At 38.5% G+C, this 11,684-nt stretch overlaps 1 protein-coding gene across 3 annotated transcripts in view; it reads left to right on the forward strand.

The window, feature by feature from the left end:
- LOC147653239 (uncharacterized) overlaps positions 1-3,448 on the forward strand; it is a 628,925-nt gene extending 625,477 nt beyond the window's left edge. The window contains exons 15-16 of one of the 3 annotated variants that reach the window (XM_086890277.1): positions 164-318; positions 710-3,448. The gene's annotated coding sequence lies outside the window, so the exon portion shown is untranslated. Of the gene's footprint in view, positions 1-163 lie in introns of all 3 variants that reach the window. The other 2 variants (XM_086890275.1, XM_086890278.1) reach the window with 2 other exon arrangements.
- Positions 3,449-11,684: the final 8,236 nt, after the last annotated feature.

Consider the following 11,684-nt stretch of genomic DNA (forward strand, 5'->3'; position numbering starts at 1 on the left):
TACTGGTGCCTGTTACAAGTGCTTCTAAACATCATAAATATTTAAAATGACTAACAGAAATCTAAATTCCTAAGTTAATCTCCAAGACTGCAATTTTTAAGGACCCAAATTTTACTGATCCTGAAAAACCTGGGGATTAATATTTCCTTGGCTTTTGTGTCAGAAAGCCATGCACAGTGGAGCTGTTTGTGCATTGAGGGCAATCTCCTTTGGCTTTTTTGAGCTCAAGTTCTTCAAGCAAGTATTAGTGTGAACAGCAGCAGCTTAAAGCACTCCCTAATCTTGAAGAAACCATAAGTAACACACTGCTTGAACAAGGTGGGTTTGGACCAGATTTAACAACGTGATTTGCTTTTTCCTGTGTTTTAGTTTAAATTTTGCTTAAAACGGAGTTGTTTTAGCACTGGAATAGTTTAGATTATTCAGCATTTATATATACAAGAAAAAGGTTTCTAGAATTTTGTTCTTAGTGTTCATTGTAATGTGAGTTATGTATCTAAACCCATAGAAATTCTGTGAAATTTTAAATTCTAAGGGGTCAAGGATTTGGTTTTGGGTTGGTTCTGTTATTCCTGTGCGGATTGGAATGATTTGTTCAAACTCTGTGCATGTTACATGACATCTGTAGTAAGTGAATCCCAGAAGATTTTAAGATTTATTTTGAGTCTGTTTCAATCTTGAATATAATTCCAAAATTATTTTTATCTAGTCCCTGTAGATGGAAGCATCTTTGAGACTAATTCCATCATATCTTGGGGATTAGAAGAAATGGGGAAAATCTGTGAGAAATGAGGAGAGCAAATTATTGTCTTTCAATGAAGTAAGCACCAACTCAGATCTTGTCATACATTATGAATAATCTCATTTTTGCTGGAATCCTGTACTATATTAAAGACATTATGGCAGGTAAAATTACCTAGGGGAGTACTGCTTTCTTAGGTACCTTTGTACCAGAAGATGGAGCCGGAGAGCCTGGATTCAGCATCTATGCAGGGTCAACGTTCTTTCAGTAGAGCTGACCCGGCTTTTGTTATCTCCATGGATGAGATCAAAAAAGGAAAATGGAGATCACAGCTATTTCACAGTTTAATAGCCCTGTAACCATTAAAACATAGTAAACCCAAGAATAAAAACAGAACCCAAGTGAAGTCAATTTAAATAGTTAAGGAACAAGGACGTGTTTCAGTGGGAAACATCCATAAGGTAATGCATAACTTTTTTTTTCCCTATCACATACTTAGAGATGAATTTTAAATTCCAGTGTGACAGGTCTCAAAGGTAAAGCTGAACATGATAATTAATATAAGATCATTCATACCTGATTCTCTGCAGGACTTTTATTGAATTGTGAAAAGTAAGGGAGGGATATGATTCTGCAAACTTTTTCCCAGGCAGACCTCACACAGAAAGTGTTGCTGTAGAAGTTTTAAGCAAGATGCCCAACACCAATTAGTTTGAAGAGCTAATGCATGTTTGGATCCTCTGATGAAGGGTGCTGAGGATGAGTATTTTGCAAACTATTTTATATCTTAGAGAGCCCCAGCCATGAAATATGCCCACATGAATGCCATTTTCAGGGTTTCTAAGCAAAACAAAAGTATGTACATTTTATTAACGCAGATGGCGACATTTTTAAAAAGAATCCTAATCATCCACGGACATTGCAACTTCCCCCTCTCCCTCCCACCACTATTGCATGCACTAAGGATCGAACTCACATTACAAAAATAACTTCAGAGAAGGGCTGAAACTAAATTTCATCATTTCCCTTTTTTAATGGCAACAGTTGCAAATGTGTACATAATGTTGCTGCCACTTAATCAGTTTATTGTAAATACCACATACAAATCAGTAGGGGTTTTTTCTTTCTGTTTTCAAAACAAATCTTGAATATTTGCAAAGCACTCTGAAAATAAGTCCTTGTTTCAATATTTAGCTTAAAAAGTAGTATATTCTGTTATTTATTTTTGCCCCAAACCCTCGTTGTTTTATTAAGAACTCCTCGGGAAGTTTTGCATTGTTGGACATGAATTCATTCCATCCTCCAGACAAAACAGTGCTTGTGGAACTTGATCAGCTTGAGGTTGCTGTTGGAGTAATAGACAGCTGTTGGATTTCTCATGGGAAACAGCCCCGTTTTTATCATCCTTGCCTTCCATTCTTCTTCCTAGCAGCCGTTTGTGCTTTAAATTATTGTGAACACTATCTCTGGCTAACAAAAAACCAATAGTTCCTGTGCCAGGATTTGGTTTCTGTTCCCAAGGTCATGATGTGGCACAGTGCGGGTCTGATTCTCTGGTGTGCTACTGCAGATTTTTGAAACAAGCAGGAGAAATGATATTTATGTTGGTCATATTCTGACACCAGTCATTTTATGAAAGAGCTACAACCTTTGAGTCACTTGGAAAAATTACTTGAGTGACGCTGTGTGCTTCATTCAGTTATTTCATGAAGTGCCTAAATGCTTCAAGCATTTCTTCATATGAACATTACATTACTATGATATGGAATCTCTTGCTATGAATGTTCTGTCAAAATGGGTTTTTGTGAATGGTTAATGCTTGCATAGAAAAATAAAACCCATGCACTTCAGAGTTCTCAGAGAGGTAGGGCTGTAATTCCAGAAACATGCCTGCTTTTGATATTCCCGGTGGCACCCTGCCTATCTTTTAGTAAGTGAAACACAAGTGTTCATGAAACTCTAGTCCTTCTACTTTTTTATTTACTTCTGAATAATGAACAGAAATGCATCTGTGTATTGTATCCAACTGCATATGGGATTCTTGCTAGGTGATTGTAATTCTGTGGTGAGCCCAGAGTGTGATTATTAACAAATAATGCTGTGTCGTGATCAACAATAAGCCAGTGGGCTTGAAAATTTGAGAAAAAACCACTTGTATTAATTTTCTGGAATGTAAAGCTCTCAGGTAAATCAGAAGAGCTGGCTCACAGGAGTGGCAGAGCACTGCAGATTTATTCCCTAGGTCAGTAATTTACATCCACTTCTACTTGACTCCCTGTTCTAATGTGTAATGTCAGTAACATTCTCCTGCTTATTAAAATTGATTACTAGGCAAAATATGGGGTCAGAGGATGCAGAACTCATCTTTTTAATCTGCCCCCAAATATCCAAAGTACTGTTTCCTTTCAATGGAGAAACTAATGAATTTAAATCTTCTAGTTTTGGTTAAAATTGCTGCATCATTTCTGAAGGCTTTGCTATTACACAAATTCCACTCAAAATTGGTAGTGAGGTCTCAAGTCACTCTTGTTATGGGTCATGAAGTTCTGCACAGAAGAACCATGTGAGTCTTGGTGTGAGGCCACTGAAGCAGAGTTTTCTCTCTGGTTTCACTCACCCAACTCTCTTGTCATTCACAGGATCCTATAAGCACGTGAGATCAGTCTTAGAAAATAAATCCAAACTATTGCTTCCCTACCATAAAAAGTGTGGAAGTTACTTTCTGTTGTTTCCATTCTGATTCGTTTGTGTGAGTATTTCAGGTCCTCAAATTTGTCAGTGTCCTACTTGATCATCACATTTAATCCTTTAGAGGTGCTAAAGATGCTCTTGTCTAAAATGACTTTGGGGAACAGTCATTCTTTGGTCTGCACTCAGTAATTGTGTGATTTACTCAAAGGACTGTAATCCTATGACAGAAGAAGAGCAATTAAATATCAGAATTATTCAATTACTCTTAATGTAGGGATTTAAATGTGTTTTCTTGCATTGTAGTGGTTTTGAATATTTTAAGACACTTGCACAGGCACAGAGTCTGAAACTCATAAAACAAGAAAAATGTCTAATTGCTCTATGCATGGATTATTTATAACTGTGTGGTCTATGAAGGAATAAGAGTCCATTAAAAGAATACCACTGAGTGTTAAAACCAGTCTGCTTGCTGCATTTTAATTGGGAGGAGAGTCTTAGCTCTTTGGTTTCAGAAACATTGCGTTACGGATATGGTGCTTGCTTTCTAATTTTAAATCAGAAGGAGGAGGAGTAAATATTGATTGAGGAACTTGGTGTATCAGGGTATAATTACTCTCTAATGATGAAGCCATGAAGCCTTTGGAGATTTCTGTTTTATTTGCTCTGAAGTTTAGATCTGCTAATTTACTTGGGAGGGGCAGGGAGAGGTTAGAATCACTGTATCTGCATATGGATTTGTGGGGGCATACCCTGAGTTATGCAAAAGTGTTTATGTCAGCCTACCTCTCTCTCTTCCTATTTATTTCCTTGATTCGTTTGTTCTCAGCTCTCTTAATGAATACATGGATTTAAACCTCTTAGGGCACACTGAGACTTCCTTCTGGTTCTCTCCTTGTCTGGAAGATACCAGCATAGGTTATGCCAGTGCATGGGTTTTGTCTAACAAGCTTGGCACAGAATTTGTTCAAGGTTGGCAAATGGTGACATCAGGAATGCAAAATACATTTAATTTCATTGAACGTGTAAAATTATTTCCTCCTGAATTCCCTTAAGTGACGCAATTCAGCCCAGGGTCAAGTTTTACATATAATTTCAGTCATATAATGGCTGAAACAGCACTGTTATAGTGCACAATTAAAATCTGTCCCTACAGTGGTACTAAAATCAGTTATCACCTTTGAAAGCTTCTCTGGACACTTGGCACTTAAATTGATCAATTGATCCATTAACACTCCCCTTTTGCTAACCTATTGGTTAGTTGGTCTCCTTTAATTTTCCTCTTTGGTGAAGCAGTTCCACTGGTCTACATGTAATTATGGTCCTACATGCCTTTTCAAAAACTGCATTTTGGGAAGCTTGTGCTGGTTTTTGTGTGGGAGAAGTAGGGAAATTGTTGTTACCTGTGGTAACTATCCAGAAAAGGAAAAGAAACCCCAAACCCCCATAGCTGATGTACTGTATCTATCTGGTTTATATTTCACATGACCTAGAATTTGTTACCTGTGGCTGAAGGGAAACAAACAAACAAAAGCTACAAATGATAAAAAAGTCACAACTGAAAGAGGTGTAAGTTGTGAAAATGAGTTGGAAAGAAATGGCACTTGGAGTTGGATTAGCTATAACAAGACCAGGCTTGCTCTGTTCTGAGAGTGAGGAATAATAGAAGAGATTGAAAAGCAACCTTAGCACTCAAGGGTCAAGAAGAAATAATGTTTGTTATTTTTCTTAACAACATCTTTTGATTTTAAATTTTCCTCTGATAATTGGCAGTATAGCAGAAGATGTATTCAGCAGCAACAACAAATCTGTGCCACATTCAGTTTAACCATTTACCCATAGACTAGGAAATCGATGCTGTTTAATAAGGATAAAGGAGGGCAAAATTGTGATTCGAACACTTTTCCTTCATAAAGCAAGTATTTTGTTTAAGAATTTTTAAAAATAAAATACTGCTTCAGCACAGTGTCCTAGTAATGAAATAGTTGGCTAAATGTATATATTCAAATAGCCAGTAACTCTGTATTTACAGAGCTAATAGTGCTCTTGCTGGAAACACCAGGGAGGACAAAAACACTAAGTGGTTATTTTGCTTGGGAGAAAAATGATTCAGCTTCAGGAAATTGTCAGCTGATATTGAGGATTCTCAAACAACACATACCTTCCCATCCCTTGTCTACCACCTGCCTTGAAATCCCATTTCAATACGTTTCATTATCCTGGAAGTTAAATAAGAAAAGCTGAGAACGTAGACAAGGCTTAACAGTGATGATCCATGTGAAGAGTGGTTATTTTTCTGTTTTAAATTAAAAATTGAACAGGCTTTGAAAAGAAGCAGGCCCATGTATTGTTTTGAAGTGAATTGTAACATCAGTACATTTGTAGTGAAATTGTTGCTGGGTGCTGTTATGTAGCAGCAAAACTGCAGAGGTGAACAGAAGATGCAGAATGGATTTGAGGTGGAATTATTAACTACTTGGTGTAAGCTTCAAAGAGACAAGAGCTGCAACCATCAGCTCCTTGTGGTGCCTGGTCTGGGTGCTCCTTTAGGGTTTGGAGGTGGGGTAGAAAGCTGGTGCTTTGGAAGGCTTGAGTGTGTTTGCATACAGCTGTGCATACCCAGCTTTATGATGTGTGGTACTGATTTAGCTCTTCACTTCTATTTCCTCTGGGAACCTAAATAAACATGATAGGACTCTTGGGAAACCCAACTACTAGTACTGCATCACTGGCACCGTGGCAGAGCTCAAATTATTAAAGCAAGGCAAAAAATCCCAAATCTAAAATAAAGTAAAAGTTCTTTTTCATTTCTATTCCCTGGCAGTCGTATTTCTGGCCTATGACTGTAGTGTGTTGTAGATGTTCAAGATAAAAGTTGATTTCAGGTGATAAAGTACACTTAAATTTTCATAAGTCTTCATGTAAAAAACAGATCCTAAGCTGATCGACTTGTACAATTTTATGATTCACCCTTAGTCACTGGAGCTTAGAGTAGAGAATATATTCTGAAAGTGCCATGTTATCAGTGGATTGTCAAGTCTGATTTCTGATTTAGCCCCTGGCTCTAAGCAGACTGTCCTGCTTTCTGTGAGAGTAATAAAAAGATAAGCCTTGAGACATGTGTAGGGGGGAGAAGGAGCTCATTTGCATTCAGATGAGCTATTCTTCCAGCCTCTCTCTCTATTTGATCTTATAAAAATTATCCTAGATTTGATTAAGAGCAGAGAAAAGATGGATAAATCCAAAGACAGGTTAACAGCAGAGTTTCTCATCATGGTAACTCCAGTAGAAAAGTGATGCATAGGAACACATCTTTGCACTCACTGAAACCTGTGTACCGTGTCTCATATCATTGGTCAGGAGTATTAGATGTGACACTGAAACATCAAACAACTTCACAATGAGCTGAAATAGAGAATTCCATCTTAATAAGGCTTCTCTTAAAATGTTGGTAGGGTCCCTTAACTCTGATGACATTAATTTTCTTTTTGGCCACCATTGCACATGGCATGCCAAATGTTTTATTGTTAGAAACAGTATTCCAAGTCTGTAGGGGTGTGTTCGTAACACTGATACCATAAATTATCTTCAGCCATATCATCTGATAATGGCCCTAAAGTCAAGCTACTCATACAGGCCTGTGGGGCAATGCATTTGTAAATTTGTATTTCTAATGGAAGTGTCCTTACATTCATTTAGTACAAATGAGTGCAGACCCTCAGTGGTGTAAAGTCATTGGGATCCACTAAGCCAAGAACACTAAGTAGAGATATTTTCCAGCCCAGAATCCTGCTAGGATGCACAAATGTAGACCCTTGTCAGCCTTCCCCAATGACTTTGAGCTTATGGAAATAAGATTATAGGACAGGATGTAAAATTTGGTGGCAGATAGCAAACACTGCTGTTTGTTCTTCTCTGGCAGACTATTCAGGAGGAAGTTTACTTGTAGTAATACTTTTTGGACCTAAAAATGAAAGTAAACTTTAGAAAGTAAGTACCTCTGAGAACAGATGAACTCAGAATGTGGTTTAAAATGGCAGATAAACACAAGATGCAGAGCAGGTATTTTTCTTTCACCTTTTTCACATTTATTGCCACGGGGGGAAAAGCTCCTACATCCTTGTTCTGTATGAGACTCTTTTTCTCTTTTCCAAACTGTGGAGGAGCAGACCCAGGAATGAGCTGGGGAGGAAAAAGGACTGAACTGTTCTTTATTTTTGCCTCTGTAGAATCAAAGTTGTGGCCTGAAACCTACCCGAGCCAAGCATATTTTCAGTTTGTAGAAGCTTGCTCTGCTATGAATTTCTGTCTCTTGGCTGGATACTCAGCATCTCTAAGTGCAGAATCCCCCCTGGCACCGTATATCCTTGCCTTGTCCCTGCCACCACCACTCAAATATTCTCCTTTCATTGTAAAGTGAGTGAGATTTTACTTGGGTGGAATTCTGCAGTGCTGGGAATGAAGGCTTTTTCCTTCTTCATTTTTTTATGATGAATTTCTTTTTTATTCTATTCACACCTTCTGAGTGAGCCTTTCATAAGGGCTTTTGTATTTCCCTGAGGCTACACCTATTTGGGTCTGAAGACTTTGATACAATTGTAATCACTTGAAAATGGAACCTGTTTTATTTGTATGGAAGGCAGCCATTCTCCCTGTTCCAAACTTCATAAAATAGTTTATCCACATTGAAAAAAAAATACCTCTTGGAGATAGTCGAGACAGTGCATGATGGTGATTACAGGGATGGATAAGCAGGACCATCACCTTCCTCACACCGTCAAACTTGAGACTAATAGTCAGGTCTGCAGTTCTAATTTTAATCCACAGTAATCTACAGACAATCCTTTATTATCTAAAAAAGCTGATACCGTCAAGTTGGAAGCAAGCTGAAGTTGGAAGAGTTAGGATTCTTCAAAGCTCTTGTTTTCAGCAGGATTGGAGAGCCTTTACCTTTTGTAACAGGAAGGTTTTAAATTTGTAATCCTGACCTTGCAACTGGAACTTAGTGGCTCTTAACTTAAAGCAGCCTTAATTTGAAGGTGGAATTCTTTGTGGATGAGGCTGTGAAGAATATGGTGTTTATACTCTCATCCTACGGGCAGTACGGTAGAACAACTCCTAACTGATTTGGTAATAGAGACCTAGTTTTTCTTCACTAAACCTGCCCTAGCCAAATTCATCAGCTGGTGATAGCTATCTCTAGAGTGGAAAACCTTTATTGAGTTTATTGCCAATTTAATATACTTTGTCAAGCTGTGTTGTTTAGTTTCTGTTGATCCAGATGTCATGGAGTTACTTTACCTTTAAGGGAGTTGGAGTTGCTGGGAAGTGCTTGGAGTCTTTTCTCCTGACTAATTATCGGTCATTGCTGGGAATTGACAGCAGTTTAGGCCATTGAAAAGTGGGATCAACTTGTGAACCCTACCTTAAAATGTAAAAGCAGAGCTCTCTGGGTTCTCTTTGTTTCTGGCTGTGGAGGGTGGCGGAGCTCCAGGCCTCCCGTCCCTGCCCAGGCCATGCAGCCGGGCGGGGATGGGGCCGGGCCTGCCCCGTCTCCCGGCCGGGAGATGGGGGGGCCTGGGGAAGGTTTTCCTCGGGCCCGGGCTGAGCCGAGCCGATCTCTGGCTCGGCTGCAGGTTTTGCTGTAACTACATTCACTAGAAACTGCCCAGTGAAGGAAGAGGGAAGCCTTGGACTTGCAGCAGGTTGGAACAGCGACCACACGCTCCAGAGCAGCCATGAGGAACCTTCCATCGCAGACGGCTCCAGCTCTTGTTCAGCAGAGATCCTCGAACCATCTACAAAAGCCTGGGCAAGATTTTAACTCTTTCATTACCCAGATGAGACTTGCGGATTAATCTTTTTATCCAGAGAGAGAGAGAAAGAAAGATCAACATGAAAAGAGACTTTATAAACTACCAGTGACAAGAAAGAAAAGAAGCTTCAGGAAAGGTAGAGAATTAAGAAGATGCTTTAATTAAGCTGAAATATCTCCCTGTTAAAACTATGGAGATGGACAATGAAGTCCTGAAAAGAACTCCTTTAATTCATGATATAGGATCTAGAGAGGAATAGTGTTCAAAGTGTAAATTTGAGTAAAGAGTAATTATAGTATAGTGAAGTACTGAGAGATTAAAAGCCTTGAGAGGCCATGAGAAAACTGTTGAGAGATTTGAAGCCCTGAGAGGCCATGAGAAAAACTGTTTTCTGGTGAAGCTCACAGAAACAGATGAAAAAGACTTTTTTTCCTTTTTTTGCCTTTGAATAACTTATCCTTAAAAATGCTATCTCTAGACGCATAGCCCATACACACCTCAGAGTGATGTGAGAATGGGAAGAGTGAACTCTAATAATAGCATCTCTGGACAGCTAACATTAGAGCAATAGAAAACTATAACAAAAATAGTTTTCTTGTGAGAAACTCCATAAATTAACAGGAAGAAACTTCTGTTTCTCTATAAAGATTGGTAAAAAGACTAGCAAGAATTGGGACTGTTTTAACCATCAGAGTTCCAGAGTTTTTGTCTCTGTTGTCATGTGTACAAGGGAATAGTGGGTAGATAGGGGATGGAAAGGTTTTTCTGGAAGTTTATTCTGGTGTTCTTATTACTGTGGTTTGTCAATAAACTTTCTTTTTTTTTTCCCCTTTTAAGTTGTATGCCTGTTTTGCTCTTATTCTAATCCATATCTCACAGCAAGAAGTAAGTAATTTTCTTAGTTAGTGGTTTAAAACCACGACACCAGAGACACCTGGGGCTCCTTTTGCTTCCTAAGGGATTAAAGTAGCAAGCACTTAGAATGAGATATTGGGAAGATGGGTGCAGGAGACTTTGTAATTTCCTATGGAAAAACGTAATAATGATGAATATTTCAGGTGGAAATGATAGTACTTCACTATATACTATGTGAAATGTTTTTATGTGATTTTTTTCATTTCTCTTTTATTTTTTAATCCTGGATAAATTAAATGAGGCTTTTGGGGAAAGCATGAGCTGGAATTTCTATTGAGTTTGATAACCTCTGATTCTGCTCTCGTTTGTCTGTCTGCTGGAACTTGTAGCAAACTAGCTATGTCCAAGTTTAATTGTGTAATAATTATCTTTCAAATCGAGCCTTTCTCACCTGCTGTTGATGTATTTGGGGGAGGGAGGGGAATGGAGAGAAAAGAGCTCCTTTCATGAATACAATTGAAATTTCATCTTGCTGATTTGAGCCTTTCCAAGATTCAAGTGAGCATTGGATCAGGTTGGAACTGAGGGGATGACACATGACTCTGGCATAAAAACTACATTTCATTCCACATATTAGGAGTTTTCTGTTGCCCACAAGAAAGTTCAGGAAAAAAAGACAAAAAGAGAAATGGGTTTCAAATTTCCTGTGCTATTTTCAGTTGACTTCTCTTTCTGGAGATGCCTTAGCAAGTGTAGGACATCTGAAAAACTTGGAACTGCAACTTTCTTGTTGAGGCTCTGATGAACATTGCTTCTGTCATCAAGTTCTTGTGTTCATACTTTGAACTTAGCTGAGTAATGTTGGTATCAGCAGACTCTGCTAAAGCCATGCCTTCCTAATTAATAATGCATTCTTAATAAAAAAAAAAATAAATCTATTCATGTATTTAATTACCTAGTGAGTGTAAGACTGAATGAAGTTAATACCGTGCAGTTTTCAAGCCAAATGCTGCTTTTTAATGTGCTTCAGTATAGGCTATGCACAAGTCAATAGACATGATTTTTAAGCCTCAGTTACCTTTCATTACCCTGTGCATATTGAAATTCAGATTGATGAATGCTGAACCAAAAGCAGACATCATAGAGTTAATTGAAGTTCTTTAAATTCAGAGGCAAGCTATTTTCATAGCTTTGTTTTGAGGGTGGGTTGTTTTTGATGTTTTTTGGTTTTTTTTTGTTAAGGCAATGGCAAACATTTATTTATCCAGCTCCCTCCCCATTTTCCACCATCGTTGTTGCCAGTGATGCCTGCAGTGCTCAGTGGTCAATGACCCTCAGCCAGGGTGAGCTGCAGGAGCCTTACAGACGGGCCTGTTCTTTCTCCCAGTGCTAGAACAAGTGCAACAGCACAGTGCCATTTTGCTAAAAGCTAATCTTTTTCCCAGCAGCTTCTTCTCCAGGCAGAATGAAATGCTTTCTTCAAGAGCAACCACATCTTTTCTCTGCCTGAAAGGTTGTGTTTGTTTGGGTTTTTCTCTCTTACCTTAGGTGAGAGATCAAAAAATGAAGAGGAAAGTCCGAGG

The sequence above is a fragment of the Cyanistes caeruleus genome, chromosome 5, assembly GCF_971803275.1.
Source record: "Cyanistes caeruleus chromosome 5, bCyaCae1.hap1.1, whole genome shotgun sequence".
Lineage (NCBI taxonomy): Eukaryota > Metazoa > Chordata > Aves > Passeriformes > Paridae > Cyanistes > Cyanistes caeruleus.